Below are 7,394 nucleotides of genomic sequence, written 5' to 3'. Positions count from 1 at the left end.
TCCACGGGAGCTTTAATCATATTCTCGTGGCTGCAGCTGAACTGTGAGTTGAGGGTTTATGGGAAACAGTGTATTAGTGGATATTCTTCAGAGGTCAAGACTGGCTTCACTCAGGTTTCCTTCAGTTAGTGTAGAAGAAGAGAATTCTGAAGCAGAATAACCTGGAAACTCTTCTCCTTCCTCTGACCTTTTCTTTCTGTACAGGGTTCAGCCAAGGAGAGAAGGTGGAGCAGCATCCTTTTACCCTGAGTGTCCAGCAGGGAAGCAGCTCTGTTATCAACTGCAGTTATTCAGACAGTGCCTCAGACTACTTCCCTTGGTATAAGCAAGAGTTTGGAAAAGGTCCTCAGCTCCTTATATACATTCATTCAAGCATGGCCACCAAAGAAGACCAGAGACTCACTGTTTTTTTGAATAAGAAGGCCAAACATCTCTCCCTGCACATCAAAGACACCCAACCTGAAGACTCAGCTGTGTACTTCTGCACAGCAAGTACACATTGCTTCCCAGGCACCTGCTGCCTGCACTCAAACCTGGGTCTGGGGCAGCCCCTTGTCCTCTGACACAGAACTTCAAGTTTGCATTTGTCCTATTGTTTGTCCGCAAGTGGAAGCTAATGTGTTGGACATTAAAAGCATATAATAAAACTATTAAGATGGAGATGACCCAGACAGAGTTAGAACATTTTGTTGGATGACTGTTGTTTAATGGATTCTTGGAGCTAGTAATGTTTTATTTTGAAGTTAAGGTTTTAAAGAACTCTACATTTGCCACTGAGACTCCTGTCCTATAAATAACCCCTTTCTACCAATATACAGTCCTTTTTATGGATAAGCACTTAAATATTGTGTTTCAAAAGTAGCATTTTTAATTTTTGTGATCTAAAATATTACATGCCAAATATAGAAATATGAAAAGTGCAAATATGAACGTGATAATTCTGTAATATATAATGTTGCTAATATTCTTTTGGTCTCTAAATATTTTCATTATAATCAGATTCATGAATTTTTCATTGATGGATTTCGATTTGAGCATTCCCCACTTCATCAATTCTTTATGTCAAACTTCAGCATTGTTTTAATTTCATATTTAAGTTTTCATTTAATTAGTGCATTATAATACCTTTGTGAGGTATTTAATTAAATAGAGTTTCATTTAATTTTGTTACTCTGTATTTCAGGCAAAATCTGACCACCATTTCTATGTGCTTTGATCACTTTCTTGTTCAGGAATTAGGTCACAGGTTTTCCTTTGGAGCCCAGGGATGGTATGTACTATTTGTGTGTTTGAGGGAAATTAAGATAGGGAGTGATTTGACAATATGAGCTTCAGATAAAACTCAGAAATCTATTTTCATTTACAAAATCTGTGTCTGTTCACAATAATTCTCATGCAACTTAGGAGACAGAATTTTGTATTTCATTCATTTCTATACTTTCAGTACCTAGGAAAACTTTTCCACATAATTGGTTATCAGTCGATGTTAACGAAAGAAGGAAAGGACAATTCTGTTACTGACTCATAATTTTAATTTAAGCTTTCTGTTTGAATTATATTTATAAATTGATTTGTGAAAAATAAAAGTCCTTAAAGTATATATGTGATTATTTAATTGTTTGAGAACATACTGCTTCTTTCCATTTTTATGTCTCTTTTTATTAATGATGCTCTGCTCTTAGAAGGTTTTTCAATTTATTCTTGGACTTGTAATTTTGTTATCCTTGTAATGAAAACCTTTCTTTCTGAGATATATAGGAAAACTTTTATAAGCATGTATTACTATTATTAGTAGATTGCACGAAGGCATTTGGACTAATGGCTAATGTAGAGATGAGGTTCTACCAACCTCCCTCCACATGTTCATGTATGACTGAATTAGACATTACTAACCACAACCTTTATTTAAGAAAATTATTTCTCTAGTGCTGCGGAGAAATCAATGGAATGAAACAAATTGAGTAAATATTTAATTCCCTCATTCTCCCACCCTTGCTCAAGGATAGGCTCCTTTCAAGGTCCCTCCAAGTCTTCGTAACTAACGATGGATATAATTGGTAATTGGTAGGGTGACAGTGCTTCTTCTTAGCTGAGTTATGATTGCTAGGTATTAGGTAACTGGCTTTCTCTTACTGGGGAAGTCCTCAGATTAAATTCAGTTTATCACATCTGACCAAAGGAGGTTAGAACCGTAGCCCAACATGTCAATGGGCTTGATTCTTTCCCTCCTTGTACCACCAGCTCCTGTATCGTAGAAGGAAGATGACTCTTGATTGGTCCATTTCCTCCAGGCCTGATGATGGAGTCAGAAGGAAGCATTCTTCTCTATTATTAGTTTATTTCTTCTTAAATCAATTAGAAGTGAGAGAGAAGGTGCAGTTCCTACAGGTTTGAATGCTTGATCATACTTAGATGAGAATTGATGCAGTGGAAGAAAACAAGTGTTTTAGCCAGAGTGTGCAGGGAGTACATAGCTCTGATCCAGACACATTCAGGATTTAAACCTTCACCATGATTGGCAAGCCATCTCCAGTGGCTCATGGGCAGATTCCTAATGGAGGCTGTGTCATGGTTTGTAGGGTCCATGTTGGTTTACTGCCCTCCAAGAGCCCTGGGTGCTGTTCTGCTAGGTGCACCCCACTCCCCAGGGAGCGGTACACCTCAGTATTCTGGATGTGGGCTAGAAAGAGCGTTCCCTTTGGCAGCATCCTCCAGAGCTTGGGGAGCCATGTGCTCACTCACATGTTCTCACTTCCCTCCACGGGGAAGTCACAGGCTGGAAGGTTTCTCTTGGCTCAGAGTTGTGCCACATGGGCATGGGTGAGGAGGGTAAAGTGAAATTGTTCTTCATGCCCTCCTCAATCTATCCAATCTCAGATTTGTTTTGTTCCACAGTGTGCTGTGTCTTTTCTGCTGGACTTCTTCATAGGTACTTTCTTTAGTTTAGTGTATGATTGTGAAGATCAGTGGATTTTTTTGGGGGGTGGATACGGTAGAAAATTCCTATTTTGCCATTTTTATCTCAGTGTTGAAATCTTTTTAAGATTTTATTTATTTATTTCAGAGCAAGGGAGAGAGAGGGAGACAGAGAGAGGGAGAGCGCAAGAGCTAGGGGGAGGGGCAGAGGGAGAGGGAGAAGTGGGTTCCCTGATGAGCAGGGAGCCAATGTAGGCTTCAATCCCAGGATCCGGGATTATGACCTAAGCCAAAGGCAGACACTTATCCAACTGAGCCACCCAGGTGCCCCTAAGTTTTTAATTTTAAAAGAGTTATATGGAAAAGTGACTGTTTTTGGTGTACAGGTCTGTGAATTTTGAATTTTAGTGCATTGTATAGATCCAGTAACCATCATAAGATCGTGGTACAAAATAGTTTAATTGCTCCCCAAAAGTCCTTTGTGCTATTCTTTTGCCATTACACACTTCTATATTCCCAAATCCTTGCAAATATTGGTCTAATCTCATTTTTGTGTTTTTAAGAATGCCCTATTGATGGGAGCATACAACACATAAGCTTTTGAGAACCATGTGTCTTGGTGGGTGGAAGCACATGCCACAGAGCACATGCATGACCCCACCTCTGTCTCCACTCTCGGTGTTTCCTACCCCTGAGGTTTTGAACTTTGAAGTTATTTTCATAGGAATAGCTCATCATTTCAAGTGTTTGAATTCCTTTAGAGACTTGATTTATAGTTCTACAAAATATATTTGGCAATTGATAATGGAGAGGTGGTGTTGAAGGTTGGATCAACTCATATAATCAAGCTGAGTCACGTTCTGTACACAAGTTTAGTTGTACGAACTCCATCCTAAATTTTTATCAATAGAACTTTCTCAGATTTCAAGGGTAATTTACTTGATGAAGATTCACTCTAGCAGTACTAAATTAGGGTATAGTTATTACCTCTTTTTTCCAGGAGTAGATATGAAATAACATATCTAATAATTCTTAAACATTTTTGCACTAGCAATGTCTGTGCAGAGCTGAACTATAGCACTAGGGTAGGTATTGTGTCTATTAAAGTCTATACCCATGCAAGTTATTTTATTAGTGAGAGAACAATTCAGGGTAACCAGAAATACCTAACATTTTACCATTAAAATGAGAAAATACCTCTAAAAGGATAAAAATAATCTCAATAGAATGCAAAAGAAAGTATTAAAATCGGTGGTTCCAAACCTCTAGGAGAATTCTCTTCTAATCGCCTTAGATGGAGCTGTCATGCAGTTACATGTTTTTTTCTAGGATATTGTGTGCACACTTATCTGTGGACTGTCTGATTCTGCTGATTCTCCAGAAAACTTCAGTTTAAGATCTTTAATATGAGTAACTTTTTCAATTCTTGTCAGTGAAGGATGCATAATGTCATACCAGTTGATAAACATGTAACCAAGGATCCATTTCTTGTACTTTATCCGTCAAACTGGAAATAAATCATACATATAAGGTCATTTCATACATCTCAATGGCAATCTTTTTCTGAGACTTTGTTCAGAGCACCAAAGGTTTAGGTCATGTAATGGTGATTAAATGAATGGCCACAGAGCAGCCTGTACCTGGGATGAAAGGAAGAGTGTCAAGGGTTCACTTACCTAGTTCAGTTTGTGAAGGTTGGAATATGTATGGGTTGGGACATCTGAGTTATGTGGGCCACAGTGAACAGTTTATAATGAGACAGCCTAGGACTTTGTAAGGGAAGGATGCAGGGCCACGAGGACTAAGGCTCTGCCAGGCCACAGTAGTTCAAGGGTAACTGCTATAATAACTCATTTCAGTTTTAATATTTTATTTGTTGTTTCCACTTTTCCACAGGATTGGGGTGTGACAGGAGAAGTGAAGTTTCTATGTGAGGCCTAACCTTACCTAACTGTCCCAGAGAAATTTGCTCCGCTATCTAAAGAGTATTTGAAATAGCATAGGAATTAAACACAAAATCCAATTGATATTTAACTCTTGTGATTGCTGTGGTTTTCTGACAGGAGAGTGGTTCAATCCATGTAGAAAATAAAATACTATTACCCTTCCATACTCATAGCTCATGGAGGGAATGCAACTGTGTAAGAACCTTTTGGAGATACTCAAATGTTTCCTTAGGACAGTATTTCAGAACATATTCTTCTACCTTCCAGATTTTATGGGATTTCATTGACTCCGAGAAAAGCATGGATAGCCCCATTTTCTGCCATCCTAGGAAAGTCTCCCCACTGGTGTTTGTTTAATGTTGCATCCAGTATATTCTCAGTGTGAAGTATTGTCTCTGGAGGATTGTAGCAAGTGCTCAGTAGAGATCATTTGGCTGCACCAGGCAGCTGTTTTGGCTTTGATATATCTTGTTCTCATGGATCAAGCAAATCAATCATTCGTAGTGATTCTTTACAAAATTTAGTGCCAAATTTTCTGCAACCAAGATGGGATTAATTGAACTTTTCCATGGTCTTGTCTTTATGTTTTTAAAGAAGTGCTTACATAAGGATCATCATTGGAATTCATGTTTATGATGACCTGCTCAAGTATTTTTTCTTAGCTTCTACAGTGTCTTTTTAAATCTGAGACTTTGGGGGCGCCTGGGTGGCTCAGTCGTTAAGCGTCTGCCTTCGGCTCAGGTCATGATCCCAGGGTCCTGGGATCGAGTCCCACATCGGGCTTCCTGCTCAGCAGGAAGTCTGCTTCTCCCTCTCCCACTCCCCCTGCTTGTGTTCCTGCTCTCGCTATCTCTCTCTCTGTCAAATAAAAAAAAAAAACAAAAAACTAAATCTGAGACTTTGTTTTTTTGACAAAACTTTTTAAAATTTCGTGAATACATCAAATAATTTATTTACTGTGCTTTTCTATTAGGATGCAGGAGATACATGAAAGGGTTAAGAAAAGTTAGAATGTTAAGAAAACTCATTGTCTTTATAGTATTTGGAAGCTGTGACCTACCTTAAAAACATACTCACTGACAACAACCACATGATTTTTTGTAAATTGACATATCCAAGAGATATTCATTAGTTCAGCTACTTGATTTAATGATGCTTCTTGAGGGATTAGATTTTATAAAGGGGTCTGGAGTAGTAATTGCATGACCAGTATGGTATTGTCTCTTTCAGTGTTATAAGGCCTCTGGCCAATATGCACCCATTTCCGTCCCTGTCCACCAGGGGGTGCAGCTTCCTACCACAATCACATTTCCTGTGTGAAATGTGGGCTTCCACTGATCATTCCTCTATCACTCCAACTTCGTGGTAAGAACGAAGAACATTATTTAGGTGATGCTCCAGAGATGAAGTGTTCTCCAGGCTTCGTGACTGTGATACTCTTAATGCTTGGTAAGGAAAATACTTCTTAAAATTTGGATTCTTTCTTCTTTTGTATTAGCAAAACCTTTAACTATAATTTATCCAAGAGCTTTATGCCCAAGGTGACAAGGTCTCTTTTCTTTTTCCTCAGGACAAACCCATGGAGACTCAGTGACTCAGACAGAGGGCCAAGTGACCCTCTCAGAGAAGGCTTTCCTGACTGTGAACTGTACTTATTCAGCATCAGGGTACCCTGCCCTTTATTGGTATGTCCAGTATCCGGGAGAAGGTCCACGGCTCCTCCTGAAAGCCTTGACGGATAAGGAGAAAGGAAGCAAGAAAGGTTTTGAAGCCACCTATGACAGAGATTCCAAATCCTTCCACTTGCAGAAAGGCTCAGTGCAAGCGTCAGATTCAGCTGTTTACTACTGTGCCGTGAGTGACACAGTGACGGGGACTGCAGGGGGAGCTGAGCACAAACTCTGAGCAGAGCAGGGGCCTGGATGCTGAGCGTCTCTGCCTGATCCACTCTGGTTCCAGCACAGTCTGTGGTTGTTTGTCCCTCAGTGTCTGCTTGATACAAAATCATACAAACGATCAGAGCATAGGAACCAGAAGTAACATCCCCCAACCCCAGCTGTTCCTTAGTGACATTGAGAACAGTTTGATGCTAAGAGTTCCTCAGCCAGGGCGTAAGTAATTTCAAGATAAAACCATGTAACAGTGAAGTGGTCTCTTGCTCATCCTTGCAGTGAATGTCCAGCCCCACAAGTTGTTCAGGGCACCCTGGTGGGTGTTGCTGTGTCTATGACACGTTTAGAGACACACGGTGTGCCTGAGAAGGTGGTGATGCCCAGTGTCTTCCTGACAGAGTATGGCAGGAGAGCTTCAGCCCCAAACCAGGGTTTAGTAGAGAAAGAAGGGAAGGGAAGAAAGGAGGGTGAACACGTGAACCTGAGCAAGGAAAAGAGAGGCCAGCGACCTCTGCCCTGCTTTCTTTTGTAGTGAATCAGGTGGCGACTCAGGCTGATATTCAACATGAAGGGGTGTGGGCAGAAACAGAATGGAGGAAGGGGCTCATGTCCTGGCCAGTTAAATAGATCAGTTGGCTTT

General features: G+C 40.1%; 1 pseudogene; it reads left to right on the top strand.

Moving 5' to 3' along the window:
• Positions 1-6,265: 6,265 nt before the first annotated feature.
• LOC102729815 (T cell receptor alpha variable 9-2 pseudogene) lies at positions 6,266-6,716 on the top strand (annotated as a pseudogene).
• Positions 6,717-7,394: the final 678 nt, after the last annotated feature.

This window comes from Leptonychotes weddellii, unplaced genomic scaffold (genome assembly GCF_054177405.1).
Source record: "Leptonychotes weddellii isolate Sample4059 unplaced genomic scaffold, ASM5417740v2 HiC_scaffold_9871, whole genome shotgun sequence".
Classification (NCBI taxonomy): domain Eukaryota; kingdom Metazoa; phylum Chordata; class Mammalia; order Carnivora; family Phocidae; genus Leptonychotes; species Leptonychotes weddellii.
Note: the sequence above shows the minus strand (reverse complement) of the source record. Positions and strands in the feature narration are given on the sequence as shown.